This window comes from Pinus tabuliformis, chromosome 9 (assembly GCF_031772625.1).
Source record: "Pinus tabuliformis cultivar Carrire ecotype Pingquan chromosome 9, CPIR1, whole genome shotgun sequence".
Lineage (NCBI taxonomy): Eukaryota > Viridiplantae > Streptophyta > Pinopsida > Pinales > Pinaceae > Pinus > Pinus tabuliformis.
The window spans coordinates 1,098,005,935-1,098,025,602 of NC_142307.1; the positions used below are offsets into that span (position 1 = coordinate 1,098,005,935).

The following is a 19,668-nucleotide window of genomic DNA, read 5'->3' on the forward strand; positions in this document are numbered from 1 at the left end:
TATGATATCATATATATATCTTGCATTGAATGTTTTTACAGGTTCCAACCGGGCTCTCCACAAGATGATCCTCGAAATGATAAAGTACTTCACTCTTCCTAAATGATAAATGAAATCCTCATCTACTACAGACTTTGCACTTTAGGGGGCAATCTGTTACACAAAAATATTGTCACCATGATTATTTGCAGTCAGTATGAGTTTATCATCACTTGTATTGTCCTCCTAAGCAAGTCTCAGACCTCAGCTCTTCAAGTCAAGCTTTGAAAATGAGAGAAAGACATTGAAAATCAACAAAGCTCTGGTTCCGCACTTTCTCTCACTATTGCCTGCGGTCCCGCACCTCCTGTTTACAAAAAACTGCGGACCTACATGCTCTGTCCCTAAAGGTGTGGGTGCAAACCCATGTGAAAGTAAAAAAGGCGCAAGTTTATTCTAAAAAACTGACTTTGGGTTAATTCTAGATGATTCTAGAAGGAATTTTGACGTGGATTTTCTGCTCTTAGGTGGTTCATGCATCCCAAAAGAGAAGGAGATAATCCCTTGATGAGAGAAGCTATCCCTTTGAAGGAGGGCTTTATCCCTTTCAAGGAGGACCTAGTAACTTCCCTCCATTGCACTATAAATTAAGGCATTGGGCTGGTTGCTAGGGAGGTTAGAAGCTGAACATTTTTGAGGGTAAATGCTGGTGAAATTAAGACTTCCTAGTTGAGCTTGAGAGGAGAGATCACATACCTTTTTGGCTTCATTGGGAAGAGAGTGAAACTTGTCAAAGTAGAGGAGACTTATTGCTGGACCCTGGGAGGAGCTTGTACAGCTTCAAGGCACAGGTTGTAAAGTTCTTCTTTGATTTGAATTAATACAATCAGAATCATTTTTCTCAACAAATTGTCTCATGTCATTTGTTTCATGAATACCTTGACTTTCATGTTAAATATGTTTTATGATATTGGCTTTTCAGGTGATATTTAATTTGTTTGCTTGTTTGTGTTTGCAGATTCGCGACAAGGGAGCTCATTTGGATCGAAGGAGCGAAGTCTTCCACAAACTTGCGTTGGACCCAAGGTAGGCCTAAAAACACTTGTTGCCTTTGTTTATAAATGCATATTTAGAGAAAGATAGTTTGTGATTGGTTTGCTTGTCATTAGGTCTTCTTTAGATTCTAGGAAGGTCATTCTTGTCCGCAAGATCGACTCATTCCGTGTGACACTTTGTAATGAAAAGTCTGTTAAACAAGACAATGAAGGTGGCCTTGGAATCATATTATTATCAACATTCTCTTTTGTCACATGGTTGGCTTATGGAGAAGAATTTTTACAGCAAACAGAATCTAACACATGAGCAAAAGGATCATCAAAAACTTGAGGGGACTGCTGCGATGTATCTATTGAAACTGTATGACATCCTATTGGCGGTTCATATTTATCTTTAGAGATATTACGAAGATTCTACCTTATAAACTGAAATATTTCGAAACAAAAGGGTATAGAATCTTCTTGCATCATTAGGTCATGTACTTCGGCTGCCACACCTTCATCTGTAATCTGACCTTCAATTGTGTTTGGTGGCTGTGAATCTGGTGCTAGAGAGGTTTTATATCCAAAATTATTTCGTCAATCATTTCAGGGGAAGATTTCTTATTAACAACTTGCTCAAGAATTTCGCCATCTGTCTCATCCTCAATATTAGAACTGAGAGATTGTTGATTTCCTATAGGCTGCTCATTTGAAGATTTACTATGTAATTTACCTCTCAAAAACTTAAATGATTCAAAACAGAAAGGTAAGGAATCTTCTTGTATCATTTGATCGCATGTGCCAGCTTCCATGTCCTCATCTGCAACTTGAAAACTAATGGCATTTGGGGGCTGGAAATCTAAATATGAGAAGTCTGGCACTAAGTTTTCATCGCCCTCAAGAGGCTCCAAATCAAGACTAGTCGACAGCTGATTTCTGATAGCATGGAAATTGTCTCTGATGAACTGACATGAATCAAAGCAAAAAGGTAAAGATCCATCACTTACTTCGAAATTTTTTGCACTCTCCTCGCCATTTTCATAGCCGATATTTATCGGTTGGTCACTGTACTCGAGCTGCTGTAAGTGAACTTCCTCATCCCAAAAAATGGTTGTTGATTTATCTGCAAGATTAGCTTCTGTTTGGAGAACATAATCATCATCATCATATTGATCAAACTGAGGCAAATCTTCAGTATAAAACACATCATCAAGCATACATGTCATATCAACATGTCTTTCTTCCTCAAGATGATCTACAAAACAATCATTATGACAACTGAGACAAGAAACAATATGTTTTGGATCAGCAACTTGTTCATGAACATCATTTTCATCTTTTGCAGTCATTTTCCGCACTATCTCTTCTACTGCACTCACCAAAATGTCAAGCTTTTCCTCTGAAGGTGTCGTTTTCTCTGGATCCACGTTTTTCATCTCTTCTTCTTTCAACCTTGCCCTTCTGATCAACAAGTGAGCCTCTACATTTACTGCACTTTTTTGCATCTCTTCAAGTGTTGCGACATTCTTTTCTCTCAGCTGAAACTCCATTTCCAGATCAAAGACACCTAGGTAATGCAAGAGAGAAGATCTAGGAGGGGGTCTTATATCAACCGGCATTGAATAATAAACTTGATTAAATCTGGCTAAAAACTGTTGTACTATCTCCCCTGGCAGTCTTTTCATCTGATTATACTCTTCTATGATAAGGAAAAGGTTCTGTCCGATTCTCCACTTGTCAAAAAAAACTTTGATGAACTGTTGTAAATCTCTGATGCTCACATCAGGAAAGGCTTTGAACCAGCTCTTGACTTTGCCTCACAAAGAAAGAGCAAAAAACCTTATACTGACATCTTCTTCATCAATTTCAAAAAGGTCTAGAAAAGTCTCAACATTATACACATGTTGCTCAGCATTGACATTCTTACATTCACCGTCAAAACTTGGCAAGTATAGATCATAGTTTTTGGGGAAAGCATGAAGAATAGAAGGTAAAACAAGAGGTTTATACCTATCTGGGATTATAACAGCTATAGGAATATATACAAGAGCTATGGGATCAGTTTTTTTTTCTTTAGGCTCATCACTTTGTAGAGAATCACCATAAGATGTAGGAAAAGTAAGGAGGCCATGATCAAAGGGAAACTTAGTATTTATGCTTTTTGAATGGGTCGATTGAATATTTTGATCACCTTTATCATACAACAAGTTCTGAAAAATTTTCAGGGCAGCTTCAAGCACAGCAAAGAAGTAATTCACAAGAAAGCAGAGTAGGTCTTGAATACCATTCCACTTTGGATACCCAAACTTTGTGTAAGATCCTTCCATTTTCGCAGAGAAAAATTTAGTCCTCTAGTGGAGTCACCATGAAGCACTGATTGTTGGATTCTTTAGTGAATGGAGTCGTCAGGTGAATGATTTCAGCCTTCTTATGTCTGATCGTTGTTCACCATCAACAATCAGCTCTGAACTTGAGATATGTACTAGGGCAAGACAATCTACAAGCAAACCATTTTCGTCCCCAGTGGAGTCGCCACTATGTTAGCACCTAAATCTGCCTTAGGCTGGAGGAAGGCGAAATTCAGGGTAACCACAAACCACACTCAGTCTGGTAGCTAGCCCTACCAGAACAAGAGAGGGCTCTCTCTGGGTCACGCTCAGTGAGGAATAAACAAATAGGGTCTGAGAATGACTTAAATTGTATATTGATTTTAGGCTAGTAAATAGATATGAAAAAAGGTGATTTTTTGAATGATTGAATTTTCTGGGCTGTGTGGGACCAAAGGACTGCATGAGCTGGGAAATTAGATTGAAGACACAAAATAGTTCGTGAGGCAAGATAGGCAAGAAATTTAGCAATCAGATTTAAATAATATGGAGTGAAAAGACTGATGAGAAAGCTGAGAAGGGCATACGCATGAATCCTTTTCAGACAGAAGAAGAAACACAGAGGATGAATGTTTTCCAAGGCAGAGCACTAAATGTGGATTCTACCTTTCCTACTTAAAAAAAATTCAACTGGAAATGAATATGAATGAACGGAAAAACATTACAAGTTACATATGAAACAGAGAAGAAACATATTGCTAAAACTCACGCCACAGGAATCTCATAAATCAGATCTGCATCATTTTTCATTAATCTCCAGGCCAAGTTGTACAATGAATAACTGAGTTTTTTTCTCCATACTATTCCCAGAAACTCCAACCCTTTACAAAATGACTCTCAATACAATAAATAAGAATTTCCATGAGAAGGTTGATCAACCCAGGCAATGAAGAGCCAACCATCAGCAGTTACATTTAATTTTCTATGAAGACCAATTAGAAAAAATCAAATATGAGCATAGATTTTGTGGGTGGTTGTTCGCCTTCATTTGGCCACTTGGATAGAAGCAAAAAATGATTTTTAAACTTTGCCTTTGATGCCAGGAAAAATGTGTTGTAAACGAGCGGGCCCACTTGGAGAAAATTGTGAATGTAAATTTTGCGAAGCGGGCACAATTTTGGCCTTTGGGTGTCTGTGCCCCGCGCCAAAAACTGTATACGTCGCGCTACTTTGGAGCTAGTTTTGAGGCCCTTTCCGAAGTCCAAATTTAGACCAAGTGTGCTTGTTCGAAATCCCTACCTATCTACTCTCCAACCCAAGTGGAATTTCTGAATTTTGTGACCATTTTCCCCTCCAAAACTGCAATCCCCCAAGACTGCTTCCTATGTGTGAAATTAGGGCAGAGAGGTCATTTTTTGGGTGTTTTTGACCTCCTGAGGACTCAAAACTGGCCCAACCTTCTAGGAAATGCAACAACAGTCATGATTTTCCATGGAAAATCCAAAAATGAAAACATTTTTTCATTTGGAGCTCCCTATTGTAAGCACGCGCCAGGTGGCGCGGCGCACAGGGAGAAAAACGCTGTTTTTTGCACAAAAATACCAAAACTGCCCAAAATTTCTTGAAATTTGGGCTGGAGCTTCTTCATTACATGTTATGGTGGGCCAAGGATTGCCTTGGCCAATATCTGGAGTCGATCATGCTCATTTTTCCTCTTTTTCCTTTTTGATGCCTTCTTGGTGAATGTAGTTCAGTGGTGGAAATGACTGTCTTGTTCATATGATGTTTCAGTGTCTATCTCCACAATGTCCATGAAAGGTGTATGTTTAGAAACTTGTTGAAAAAGAGAATTTGGTACCCTTTATTTCAATGCCAAATATGTGCCAAGTAGGAAGGGACTGTGATGAATAGGGATAGTGGGTATAGTGGAGTGTGGGAAAAATGTGGTTCAATCAAGTGAAGGTGAGGCTAGGGACAGTGGGTATAGTGGAGTGTGGGAAAAATGTGGTTCAATCAAGTGAAGGTGAGGACAGTCACTTGACTATGTTTTGGAATTGGGATTTGAGGATTTTACAAGTGAAATGAGAGAAGGAGAGTGATAGGGAATGGTAGGGTTTAGGAATAGGGATAATAGAACTTAGGAATAAGTGATTTGGGAATTGGGAGCATGGGCTTAGTGAATTTTGGGGGTATGTTAACTTGGGGAATAAGGGAAGTAAGGAGAGTATGGGATTAGGGAGTGATTAGGTGAGGGGATACTTAGTTGCAACACAAAACTCTAGCAGCAATCTCCTTGGCAAATTTTGAAGAGATAAGGTTTGTTTTCTTTAATGCACTTCACCATTCATCAAACACCATCAACAACCATCAATATTGGATGAAAAACCATGAGAGAAGTTCAACCTACTTGTACCAATGGAAATCCATGCATTTTGGGGCAATCTTGGAGCAAATTTTTTAAAAAAATCAGCCTTGGTAGCTCTATGCGCCGCGCCTTCCCAGTGCGTCGCGCCTGTGTAAATTTACACTGGAAATTTTCTCCGAGTGCGCCGCGCCTCCCCTGTGCATCGCGCCTTTTTCCAGGTGACTTTTGGAGGCCTTCCTGGTGTCCAAATTGGGTGTAGGATATCTCGTTGGAAATTTCTTTGAGTCTATTTTCCAATCCAACTAGAATTTTTCAATTTGGAGTTCATTTTCCCTGTCAAAAATCAAATCTCCTTAGACTGTTCAAAATGTGCCAAATGAGGCTGCCTCAAGGCAGAGTGCTGTTACAGTCAACTTTGGAATGCCTTTCTCAACTCCAAATTGAGTTCATGATAGCTCATTGGAAAGATATTTGTGTCTAGTTATCATTTGAATAATCAAGTAAGTAATTTTGCCAACCGATCTAGGAGAAAACTTGATTTTCCCAAGGTCACTTCAGAGGTGCATCAATTCTCCTGAGGAAATTGTATTTTTGCCATTTATCTAAAACCATGACACTTGTGTAAAAAGTGAAGGAGGTTTTTCTTCCATGGCTTATTTTGGACAAAAACCTCTCTCAATCTTCCCAAATTCATATTTTATTGCTCAGAAACATCATTGGAGTAAAACCTATCCCGATGTGTGGAACAAGAGATTTGTTGAAATGAAGCGAAATGAAGGGGATAAGTGGCTTCTAAATTCTTGGGAAAATTCTTGGAAGTAGGGAGGGATGTTAAGAAGTAGGGGAAAGTGGAATTTCAAATATTTAGTGAGGGGAAGGGGTCCAAAAATGCAAAACACAGGTCCAACCTAGAAAATTGCCAGGTTGTAGCAAGAAACTAGGGTTTGTGCGAAAATGAGGAATTTGGGGGATCTCAGTGATGGGAAGTGTTTGATAAGGTACTTTAAGGATAGGCGAAGGTGTATGAACATCGGGATACAAGTTTTGCCGATGATTTGACCGTCCAAGAGAAATTGCCTTCAAAACCCTAGGAGAGGGAAATGACCTTACCTAGGCGCAACTGAAGCATGAACAAGGTGTAAAATGACCGAATGGAACTTGACATGATAATGAAAACCCTCTGAATGATGGTACACTCAGCTAAATAGTGACATGGACTGACATTTGGACAACTTTGACAGGAGTAAAAGCAAACCTTAGACCAAGTACCTAGTGACCAAATTTTGCTTGAAGACTCACTGAAATGATAAAATTTGACCTTGACACCTTAAAATCACTTTGTAAGAGCATGTTTGATCTCTACCGGAGGACTGACAAGACCGACTCTAACATGTGGCACATAATGGTTTACAAAATGGTTTTGTAGTTTCAGTTAAGGAACTATGATTTTATTCTAATCCAAGATAAATATATTAGTGGTTTATGGATATTAAAATTGTATCGTAACATTGTAAAGATGAGTATACTAAAAAATATTTATATTTTTCCCAGTATGAATTTCTAGGATGAAATATTTGTTTTAATGCGTGTGTTTTCCACTATGTCTTTATGTTTTATTAAGAATCTATTTGCAAAAACTAATTGTATAGGGTTAAAACCTACATATTTATTAATGACATATGTATCCTTTCAATTAATGAATCAACTAAATGGTTAATTATTATTTCCCATATCATTTATGTAATTTACTATGTTTCAAAAGAGTATGATTGTAGTTTAGGTAAGGATGAATTGAGATTTTTAAGCTATGTTTTCATATAAATATATGTTTTTTAACTCCCTATAAAATATATGTTTATGAATCCTCTTAGTCTATGTCACTTCCATTATAAAATATTGTTTTCAGACCTTGCTCAGAAAATGGCACCTACAAAGAGAGATATGCCCACAGATAAGCTAAGTGAAGACAACGATTTTCCTAAGATATTTGTTGATAAAGATAGGGATATTTTTGACCTAATGTTAACAAGTAAATCCCATAGAACCCTATTGAGTGAATATTTATTCCATTTTACAAATAACTTAGAGTATTTCCCTTTATGGGAAATTGGGTCACTTCAAGTTGTAATCCCTAGGACTTACACCTTTCTAGAATTTGTTCATATGTGCTCTGAGTTTTATGATATTTTTGAAATGGTTATAAGGAATGAAAAGACCTTAAATGTGTTGGCTTCCATAAAATAGGAAGATATTTCGAATCTCTTAAGGTTATGTAAATGTTATAACTCATTAATGAAGATGAACTAGAAAGGAATTTTGAAGCCCTTCCTGAGAGTCGAAGAAGGGAATTTTTATTGACGTTAATGGTATAAATGGTTTCACTCCATGAACTTAGACCTGCTTTGACCCAGAAATATTTAAAGACTCTATAAAATACATTATTTCCATGATATGTATGGTATTAGGATGATGGTGATGGTATACCAAAGGGTCATTGTTAGGCACAAATAAGGTGTCTTTTAGAACTCTTAAATGCCTCACATTAATTATCAACCTGGCTAAGTCTTTTTGTTTCACGAGTGTACACAATATGTGCAAGTGATGTAAATCGTTGAATCTATAGAGAGTAATGCTTTAAAATAACTTATTGATTTCAATACAAGAGTAAATGGATCAAACCATAAACTACCAATTTGTAACTTCAAGGAAATTAACTCATTCAAACATCAAAACTCAATCTTAAGCGAGATCACAATCCAATCTTAACCGAAATTTCTAACTGCAATTACATCAACCAAGTGCACCGTAGTGATAACAGAGCTCTTTCAGCTGAATCTAGGCTTATGCATAAAAGGAATACATCTGATATAATCAATAAAACTCTAGAATTCAATTAACAAGAAATGATTCTTAATCAACTCAATCCACGATATTAAATAAATGAAATAATCAACAGGAATAAGAACCAATGTAATGAACATACAAACTCAACACTAGTGAAAGTAAATCAATCATAAAACTATAAAACAGAGTAATTAAACTGTAGAAAGACAAACTATGAAATAGGGAATAGCAGTGAAATCCACCAATGACTGGGCCCAAGCCGTCAGTGATTATTGCTTGATTACTTCAGAATCTCGTAAATGAATAGCAACGCAAATTATATATTATTCATCAAATCCAAATGTCATTGCAGCATAATGTCTTTCAAAATAACGCTTTGTATATTAAAATTACAACTGAAGTAAACGGTGAAAAAGTTCTCCCTTACTCTATGTGTCTTTCCCTTCTTATAACCAAAGAGGAAAAGAGATAAATGTGATTCCTTAGGATCAGGAGATCGTGAGGAATTCGCAACTAAATTCTATTATCAAATAGTCTTTCTATCTTGCGCTAATCCTCCTGATCTGCTTCTCGTTTTGACCGCACAAGACACGCATTGTTTCCTCTGTTTAACCTTTGTTGTTCAATCTTTTGAACAGCAGTTGTTCCCTTCGCCAATTTTTGCATAATAAACAACGAAAGTTAGTTTTGTCAATCATATCACATCAAAAATAGTTGCATTCATTTTCTTTCGAAATCTTATCAAAACATTATTATGTCATGGCACAAAATGCATAAAAAGGAGGAAAAAGATAGTATAATCAAGGGTAAATTTATACCGGTTGCATGGCCCAACATTCTCCCCTGCTTACCTTGTTTCACAGCCTCATGAACATAAATAGTTATTATGTACTGCAATTAATGATTAAGCAGGAAAGACTTTTTCTTTATCTGACCTAAAACCGTGCTTTTGTATTAAATCTACAAAAGTTGTCCCTTCATGATGTTGTGGGGAAAAATGCCTATGCAGGACGATCCTATCCACCTAAGGTGTGACAGTGCCTTAGCAACAAATGAGTACAGCTATACTGGTTTCTTCCTTTATGAAATGTGAAAGAAGAGAGATCAATAGACTTACCGGTGTCTTCCGTTTGTCCCTCGATCCAATCTCCCTTCTCTTTGGGTGTTCACAGCTACTTGCCTTCTTGCTTATCCAGCTACAACTTCCTGCAAGATCACAAGAGAACAGCTACTTGCGACAAGAGAACAGCTACTTGAGACAAGAGAAGAACACTACACAAAGACAGATGTTCACATTCACAACTAGTTTACGATTAGAAATAAACCAAATACACTAATACATTCATACATCAAAATACATCAGCATATAGGAGAAACCAAGATAGTTTTATTGATGAATAACAAGGTTCAGGAAGAGATACAACCCAGAGGGCTCCAATCCAGCATCTCCTTCCCAGCAAATGGAATTCCTATCTTCAGCCCCTTCAAAGCATTAAGCACCCAATGATTCTAGTCTCAAACCAACAGCAATTCTTTGCACTCACAAAATTCCAGCCTCCCTAGATCTCATGGAGGAGAGATCCATATATAGATGTTTGGAGAGAGGATGAGTCAGCTTGAGATCTAACTAGTGTCCTCTCCCTCTATCAGTTCTTGAGTCCACTTGGAGGTTCTTGCTTCCACTTGGAGATTTGGAACCTCTTACTCATATCCAGTCGAATTCCCTGAGGCAAGTGTCATTTTGGAAGCTTTCTGGGTCTTGACACCTTGAGAAATGAGCCTGCCACTTGTCCACTCTCGTTCAGCGCAGGTAGCCTTTGTTCCAGTTGACATTCAACGCAGGTAGCCAGTGTTGGCTTTGACATTCAGCGCAGACAGCTAGTGTAGCCACTAAAATGATCCTGAATTGACTTGTTTTGAGCAGTTTTTTGGTGGAGAACTTCTGTGAATTGCTGTGGTTTGTTAGCCTTGTTCCTCTAGGGGTAGGAACAACATGTTTAGGGACTTTGGATCCATTAGATTATGGACATTTCATGCTCAATGTTGTAAGGCACAAAAATGTCTATAACAGTTGCCCCCTAAAGTATGAGGCTGCTTATCGGGCGAAATGCTTTATCAGGGGGATCCGAAGTTCATCCAATGCTGGGAGGAGACCTGTAATACAATACAATACAATACATTATTTTTCATACTGCTTTGATGATCTAGCTGAGGCGGGCATTCCCATGCTCAGCTTTATAAATTCATTTTTCTGTACATAGAACAGACAATCGTCTCATGGTAGACTGATAATTTTGATGAAATTATCATCCTTTGACTAGGATGATTATCTGCTGCAATGATGTACATGTCAATGTCTTTATCTTTCCTGAATATATATCACAGCCCGGATGGATGAAACTAGATCCGGGGTCTTCAAACTCATTCGATCTTCACGCTAAGTACAAGTCGATCCATGTGAGAATTGTTCTGAAGTCGAACATGGAAAGACATCGCTTGATTACCGGTCAATGATGTAAACCGTTAACAAGCACGAGAGGAATCACCGATAATGATAATGACCCTCAAGGTACTGCAGTACAATTCACGTGGTGTGAATAAAGGACTTGGCGTCGAACACCACGCAAAGTCTTTCGGTCGAAGGTCATTGATGTATACCTGTCGCCGGAAGTGAGAAACTTGCCATTGTGGCATGCAAGCTTCAAAGTACTGAAGGGGGTGTTCCTAGATCAACTTCTTGGATAATGAGCTGATGTCGACAAGAAGCGATCCGTCACAGGAGGGCCTTAATGAATCCCACATCAGTGACACGGAACGGAGCTAATGATTTTAATGGAGGTGAAAACGATCTGTGACATATGATTCAGGGTGGCGGTCATGAATGGATGAAGGATAATGTATGGCAATGGATGGAACATGGTTGACTCTTTCTGAACGACTTCTCTTGAACATATGGCGACACTGATGCGATGGATCGGTAGCATTACCCCAAATATGGATGGTATGGCAAGACCATGGTGATGTGACCGGTGAATGAAACAACCCAACTCGATTGTGGTATGGAGGAAAATTGTCATGTTCAAGAGCGACTTGCTACCATCAAAGTTTTCTTTGGTTTCTCCCAATTTTTCCCCAGTCATTGCTGACCAGTACCTCTTTATTTTTGTCAAGCTTGAGGAGGATAACATATGCTTGTTCTATAACCTGCCCTTCGGGCAAGCCCATCGCTATGTTTTAACGAACCTAGCGATAGTGAAACTCGTTCTCGTCTAAAGACAAGTTTGTCGCTATTTAATGATTTTAACGAGTCTAACGACAAGGATAACTCAGTCCTTTTCATTTTTAGAGAGTCTGAAAAGGTACATAAAGTCAACTCCAAAATTCCTTTTTCGTCATCTAATCCCTTAAGTCTGAAAAAGTATAAAACAATACAGAAGGGATGATTTTTCGATAATTTTAACGAGCCGAACAAAACAAGCGCTCGATCTTTTTGTGCAATAATCCCTCAGGTTCAAAAAGATTAAAATCTAAAGGAGGGATAGCCATTCCGGTCGCTTTAACGAGCTGGAAGGCCAAAACTCGGCAATCTTTTCATATTTTACGAGTCAATTGAAAAGAGCTTAAAGAAGACTCGTCTTTTGAGGAACGAGTGATAAACAGGGATAGCAGCTGATTCCAGGTACAGGTTGGAATTTTCCAATCACGGCAGTGTCACAAGGATGGCTAGGTGAAATCACTCTTCGCAGTTGTTCCTCAAAATGGGTAAACAATCATATGGAGGTGAACGATCGGCCAAATGAAAAGTGGAGGTGACGGTGCAAACACGACCAAGGCTTTAACAGCTGATTATATTACATTCACAGTGGTTATTTACCGGGATAGTTCATTTTTTAACGAGCTTAAACGCGGGTGGAAACATTTGCTCGATCTTATGTTTATTTTTTAACGAGCATGAACTATGCGCTAAAACTGCTCGGATCTTGCGTTTATTTTTTAACAAGCATGAACTTTATGCTAAAACTGCTCGATTACCCAATCATATGATAAGAGTGTCTCATCAAGATTCTATTTTTTATGGCGCTTCATCTCACTAAGCTTTGCTCCGCATCCTTTCTTTATGAAAGTTAGGAAACGGCTAACCCAAAAAACAGATAAATAACCGCTCTTTGCTTGCACTCCAAAAGGTTTGCATGCCCCCAGGTATAAAGTATGATTTCAAGGTTACCCCTCAATTTGCAGATAAAACATTTGTTTTACCAGGAGAGGCCTACCTCTTTCAGGCTACCCAAAGATTGTTCTGTTATTCTTTCAACAAAACACTTCTTCGGTGATGTCTACCGAGATAAACAAAGGTGAGTGATGAGACCCGCCCTCTCACATAACTTTGACAAGAGAATCTTATTCTAGAACAACCCCTCTTCCAATCACGGACGGGGTACGGACTAGTCATATTCTCCCACGGAAACCTACTCTATACCCAAAGTTTTCCTGCCGAAGCAGGGCAGGACGCATGCCCCCTGGGTTCTAGTCATATCCTCCCGGATTACTCGCGCTCATCAGGAGGACAAACTGTGGGTTGAGACACTTCTTGCATGAATAGACCATTTAGGGATGGTATATGACTATTTGCGATGCGTGATCCGGGAAATGAAAGTTGGTCCACGAGCTTGACCACTCTTCCTTCATGCGGAAAACACATTACTCTAAAGAGTGAGGAGACTATAGCTCCCATGCAATATATATAGTCTCGTCTAAGGAGTAGGTTATAATCCAAGGGTCCTTGAACGACCATCACGTTCATTTGAACGGTCTTCCCTTTCAATGTTATAGGCACATTGGGGAGGATCCCTAAAGGTCGACTGGTTCCTTTATCAAAACCTGATAGATTTTTCATTTCAGGTAAAAGCGCTGGCGAACCAAGCGCTTTCCAAGCAATAGCGGAAAGGATACTCACAGATGCCCCCTCATCAATGATAGTGCCAGCCATTACCATTATGTATATTTGAACGATAATTCTGAATGGTATGCTTGCTGGCAACCGGGGTCTGCATAGTTGGTTCCAGTCAAAGGACACAACCAGGTTGCTTGGTGGTGGGACCGAATAAATGGCCAGATATCGCTCTGACGAACTTCCTTCCTGCGATAAAGGAATGGGGGCATTGCCCCCTTGTTCATCAGAGTCAGTGTTGATGAAGAGAATTTGGACGGTGTCGTCTTTATTCTCCTCTGTGATGGTATCATTCGAAGATAGAGCCTCTAAAGGCAAAACCGGGTCAACTGCCGTATCAACCTGTTGACTTTCGTCAGGCATGGATCCAGACGGTTCATCTTCAATGATAGGTGCTTCAGCTGACCATCTGGGTGGGTCAGCCGGGTTCTCAACTAGTGAAGGACTTGGCAGGAGTTTTTGATATCCAGGAGGAAGTTGCGCTCGTAAAATCGGGCGATCTTCCAGAACTCTTTTAGCCTCGTCTAAGAAGGGACAACGGTGGATGGCATGATCGCCTTCACACAGTTTGCAGGGAAATCTAGATTTCCCTCTCTGTCCTGTGACTTCACTTTCACTAGTTGACGGTGAGCAGTCAACATGGCTATCAGAGGTTGATGCTACCGACTTGTGCAAACGGGGAGACCAGTCCCTTAGTATTCGAGGGATACAGGGACAATCTCTATGGAAGTGGTCTCCCTTGCATATGACACATGGCGATTTAGGCCTTGTCAGTGCTGTGTGTGGATTTTTGTCAGACGACACTTGTTTGCCCCCAGTCACCTTTGGCTCCTTCTTCTTCTTCTCTTTCTTCTTCTTTTCCTTCTTCTCCTTAGGAATCTGGTTTTTTGTTTTACCAGTTCCGTCAAGCGAAGAAGAAGGAGGAGAGGAAGATGAAGTAGAAGGCTGGTGGGCAACTCTAGTCTGGTCTAACTGTTGACTCGATTGTTCAGGAATGGTGGTGTTCTGAACGACATTGGTTGAAAAGAGCCAAACTGGCAGGCCAATTGTCAGTCCTGGAAGCGACAATGTGGCCATGTGGGGCACACCAACATCTCCCCAAGAGGAGAAGGGACTAGGATTTCCACCAAGGGGAATTCCTTGGTTGGTGTGCTCCATTTTTCAACTTAAAGATCAACGCAAGAATAAAAGGGTGATTTTTCCGTTTAAAATAAATTTTAACGACGCTTTAGACACAACTTGCTTTTTCAATTTTAAAGAGTCGAGAAAAAGCTAAAGATGACTCTAGTCTCCTTCGATGTTTTAACGAGCCTGAAGTGACAAATGCTCGGATGGACTTTTTCCATTATAGAGTCTGAAAAAGGCCAAAAGGAACTGCTCTGGAGTTCTAGGCAGAGGGTGTACCAAACTTTTCGCAAAACCACAGAATACTTTTTAGGGTACGGGCGGTCAATCTTCCTGAATGTTGTGTTCAGTGCATTGCGATCAGTAGGGCGGCTGACACGGCTTCCTAAGGATAAAGTTTTTATGCCTATAGGGGTCTCCCAATATATACGCGACGGTACGTGGGAGCACAATCCGTACTGGCGCTATCGTCTCTCAGGAGGAATCACCCACCTTCTACGAGATCGACAGTCACCAGGCTTAACGACGCCGAAACACGTCTCTAGCCTAGACCTCTATGTTGTGCGTTATGTTACAAAGCGTTGTTAAGTTCATTCAATTTATTTTAGGTTGATCTTTTTAAAGTTTGCCTTTCAAGGTTCACCACGAGATGTATGATACAAATTCCTAAATGTAGTCTAAAGATGATAAGCAAGCTTTATATCTTTTCAACTTTGAAAATCCTAGCTACTAAGGGAAAAGAAAGACACCATCTTTTCTCAAAGAGCAATCAGCACACTCTAATGCACTTTTCCTAAATCCAACATGCAAACTATCAAATGTAAATGCACAATGCAGGTGTTTGTTTTCTGCTTTCTTAGTATTGATGCCTACAAAGAAAGCTTTTTGTACAACTTTGAATTCGCTTTTAAATGATCAATACAAACAAGTTTACTTTTTCGAAATCAGAGAAGATAGAAGAGATTACAACACTTAACGATTTTCGAAATAAAGACTTGTTTCGACACTTCAAAGAGACAAATTCAAACCAATAAGCAAAATAATCAATCTGCAAACAGCCAATGAACTCTCTTCTAAGATCACAATCAATCAGATCTGAATCAAAGGCTACAGGATGACTATTTTACTCATGCAAAGGAAAACTCTAAATGACGCCACAAACACATAAAAACACTCACAGTCATTTTGTACAAAAGGAGGCGGAATCTAAGTAGAGAAAAGGGGTTTTTAGACTGGTACCTATGCTGGTTACAGGCTGCAAAAAACAGAGATCAAAATAGGGCAAAACAGAGCAGAGAACCCCGGCTGTACAAGAGCAAACTGGTTCAGCGTAGGTTCAACACAGGGGTTTTGACATTCAGCGCAGGTATCCTTCACGGGACCTGCGTTGAAATGCAGAATCCCTTCACTGGGTCTGCGTTGAAGGAGAAACTCTCGTTTCCCTCAGGTTCTGGGTCACAGTTTGCTACTCAATCAACTGTTTCAGGCCAAATAAAAGCAACAAGCAAGGTGTAATCAAAGGGATGCTTTGAAGGCTACTAAGATCTATCACAAGGATCATCAAATCATTTGTGAATCCATTGTTAAGATCATAGACAAGTCCAGTAATTGGATCAAAGCAGCAACTTTCTACTTTGCATCCGGGAAAGATGCAGTTCGATTGTTGTTGTCAAGTCTATGATGCAAACAATGATAGAAACACAAATAAAATGACTAAACAAATATCCCCAGCGGAGTCGCCAATTTGTTGTGGGGAAAAATGCCTATGCAGGACGATCCTATCCACCTAAGGTGTGACAGTGCCTTAGCAACAAACGAGTACAGCTATACTGGTTTCTTCCTTTATGAAATGTGAAAGAAGAGAGATCAATAGACTTACCGGTGTCTTCCGTTTGTCCCTAGATCCAATCTCCCTTCTCTTTGGGTGTTCAAAGCTACTTGCCTTCTTGCTTATCCAGCTACAACTTCCTGCAAGATCACAAGCGAACAGCTACTTGCGACAAGAGAACAGCTACTTGAGACAAGAGAAGAACACTACACAAAGACAGATGTTCACATTCATAACTAGTTTAGGATTAGAAATAAACCAAATACACTAATACATTCATACATCAAAATACATCAGCATATAGGAGAAACCAAGATAGCTTTATTGATGAATAACAAGGTTCAGGAAGAGATACAACCCAGAGGGCTCCAATCCAGCATCTCCTTCCCAGCAAATGGAATTCCTATCTTCAGCCCCTTCAAAGCATTAAGCACTCAATGATTCCAGTCTCAAACCAACAGCAATTCTTTGCAATCACAAAATTCCAGCCTCCCTAGATCTCATGGAGGAGAGATCCATATATAGATGTTTGGAGAGAGGATGAGTCAGCTTGAGATCTGACTAGTGTCCTCTCCCTCTATCAGTTCTTGAGTCCACTTGGAGGTTCTTGCTTCCACTTGGAGATTTGGAACCTCTTACTCATCACCAGTCGAATTCCCTGAGGCAAGTGTCATTTTGGAAGCTTCCTGGGTCTTGACACCTTGAGAAATGAGCCTACCACTTGTCCACTCTCGTTCAGCGCAGGTAGCCTTTGTTCTAGTTGACATTCAATGCAAGTAGCCAGTGTTGTCTTTGACATTCAGCGCAGATAGCTAGTGTAGCCAGTGAAATGATCCTGAATTGACTTGTTTTGAGCAATTTTTTGGTGGAGAACTTCTGTGAATTGCTGTGGTTTGTTAGCCTTGTTCCTCTAGGGGTAGGAACAACATGTTTAGGGACTTTGGATCCCTTAGATTATGGACATTTCATGCTCAATGCTGTAAGGCACAAAAATTTCTATAACACATGACCTTCAGGCAACTCATAATTAGAACGGTATCCTTCAAGTGGGTACCAAATAATAGGACTCTTAAATTGACATCCCAACCAATATGGTCCTTCCCTTAAGATAATATTGATGTAAGTGACAAAACGGCCTACGGTAGCTTTAAAATTCCTGTAATTAAATGGTTCACTGTCCTTGATACTATTGGTTAAGATTGTCCATCTCTTCTTGGATGTAATCAAGTATCTTTCTTGAATGGATAAGAAACACTCCCTTCCCATTTGCACGATTTCTTTATGTATAGGCCCCAAAATCTTAGTTACACCCTCCTTTGTCATGAGGCTTTTATGTTTAATAAAAAGTTTCAAGGGGTGTGTAGGTTCACTCCTTACCCACAAATTCAGTCCATGTTCTTTTCTTTGAAAGGCATTATAAGCCTTAGACCACTTGAGTTGGTTTACTACAAAAGAAATAAAGGCCTGGAACTGAATATCCCCAACAAAAGGACTAGGATTATTATCCACCTCCCCTTCTAATACAAAATTGTGCAAATATAATTCACAAAGGAGACGTTGTACCTTTGTCCCATGCTCCTTACAACAGTTTATGAATTCGTCAGTTGTCTTCAATTCAACTAACTTTCCAGCCTTAATAGCTTTAATCTTCAACATAAAATATCTTTCTAATAAAAGCAGAGCATAATTTGTGGCAAGAGACCTGCAAGATAAGACATCAAAGTATAAAGAGCAAATAGCATCGACCTAGCCCACGACCTTATCTAGTTTGGCTTTTATTTTCCTCTTCTTTTCTTCCTCCTGTCTAGAATTATCAAAAGTTTCATTCTTAGTTATGGTCAATTCTCTACATTGCTTCTACAACCCCTCATACCTTTGCAAAGGAACTATCTCCATCTTACATTAATCTAAAGCAAGTTGGGCTTGTGCCAGCTCCTCTTGTAATTCTGAAAGAATATGATCATTGCATGATCGAGAGTTAATGATTATTTATTTTGTCTGGGTACCTATGTTGGGAGATGGTATACTCTTGGTCTGAGTTCTTTTATTATAGGAGGACCAACCCTTCGTCTAAGTTATTTTATTGTGGGAGGGCCAACCCTCCATCTAAACTGTTGTATCCATTAAGTCTGCATGCAAATTTGTTTGGGTGGCTACTGTCTGAGCAGAAATAGGTTCGGTTTGGGTGTCTATTGCCCTACCCTCACATGTTTCTGTTTGTGTGGCCACAGTGACTACCTCAGGAGTAGTGCTCTGGGCCTCTCTATTTTCAGTTTCTTTCAATTTCTGATGTATCCTTCTAATAGTCTTCTGAAGCTTTTGGTATTTCTTCCTCATCTTCTTTAGTTTTGTTTCAACTACTCGCTTTTCTGAGGAGCATCCTTTATAGAAATAGGTTTATCAATACCCTCTGTTTCTAAGGGTTCCTGGTGCTTGTCTTGGTTGCGTTCCAATATAGCCATGTCACCTGACTAGTTATCGGATTCATGCATTACTTCTTTGTCCATTTCCTCTTCCCGATGTACAGTGTCTAGGGAAGGAAAAAATTTTGTGTGACCAGAACCTTCTGAGGATTGGGCTTCAGTCAGGTTTGGATCAAGTGATCCTCCAGGTTGCATGTATGCATTTAAATTTTCCAAGACCTGGGCCATCCCCTCCTCAAAGTCTTGTAAGAAATCATCTTGGGGGCTCATAGGTGGTGTTTGAGGAGGTCCTGCTTCATTTTCTGGCTCAGAATTATGTTCTTCCTCTGATTCTGACTCAGAGTCTTGTACATTAATTGGAATGGATGGCTCCACCGGTCGTTCGGCGCTACCCTAAGGATCTACAAACGTCCTCTGGACTGGGTTCAACCTCGCAGATTGTCTGCACTTATGAGGTCCAATTTTTGAATGAGCGGTCCTCTTCCTCTTTGAAACAGGGTTCTGAGGTTCAATTTCCATGGTTGCAAGGGTTTGGACTATAGGGTTTGTCCCTATCTCTAGCGGTGCTATAAAATAATCCCAAATTAGATTTTGTTGGGCTAGACTATGACTAACAATTAGTCTAATCAAACCATGATGACTAACTACAATCTCAGGATGTCTAGCCCGTCTTATTCTATCTGTTGTGTCATGCAATAACAAATTCAAGAAAAATGGTAAATTGACAGTGATCTTCTGTTTTAAAACAGCTAAGAGTTTAATTTTTTATGGCTTCTCCACATCCCGGCGACC

The 19,668-nt window shown here is 39.5% G+C and overlaps 1 pseudogene; it reads right to left on the reverse strand.

The window, feature by feature from the left end:
* LOC149152502 (F-box/kelch-repeat protein At5g15710-like) overlaps window positions 1-18,915 on the reverse strand; it is a 70,439-nt pseudogene extending 51,524 nt beyond the window's left edge.
* Between the last annotated feature and the right edge of the window lie 753 nt (window positions 18,916-19,668).